Source organism: Poecilia formosa, unplaced genomic scaffold (genome assembly GCF_000485575.1).
Source record: "Poecilia formosa unplaced genomic scaffold, Poecilia_formosa-5.1.2 Scaffold451, whole genome shotgun sequence".
Lineage (NCBI taxonomy): Eukaryota > Metazoa > Chordata > Actinopteri > Cyprinodontiformes > Poeciliidae > Poecilia > Poecilia formosa.
Window position 1 is genome coordinate 304,458 of NW_006800390.1, and position 560 is coordinate 305,017.

The following is a 560-nucleotide window of genomic DNA, read 5'->3' on the forward strand; positions in this document are numbered from 1 at the left end:
TTAAGCAGAATGTTTTATTTTACAGTGAGGAAGGCTGGAGTCTAGCTTTAGCAGACGGCTGGAGGCATCTGACCCACTTCAAACTCAGTACCTGTTTGCTCTACGGCAAAAAAAATTTGGTAAGATTAAATTTAGTCGGCTGAAGAAAGTCAGACGGTTCATTACGTGAGAAATCTCTTGAGGTAGTCAAGTTTCTTGTTTGTTGAGATCATTTCCATAATATGATTACTAATTAACAGTTGATTATTTTGTGTCAAGATGCAATCTAATCATTCAGTTCACAATTAAAGTTTTATTATCAGGATTCTGCCATGTACAAATGAGGAACACAATTAAATATTTTCATAGTATATTTTCATATAGCCTAGGTTCCCTAAAAAGGATGCATTACCTTTCAGAGATAATGGATGGACGGAAAGAATCATTAGGACCAAGAAAACATACAGCGTATAAGTCAGAGACAAAACCAAGTTGTGACCAACTCTTGGAGTGTGAATATCATGGTTGTGCAGTGTAAAAAATAAACAAAACAAACTTTCAACTTTGGGGAAAGCTGAAAG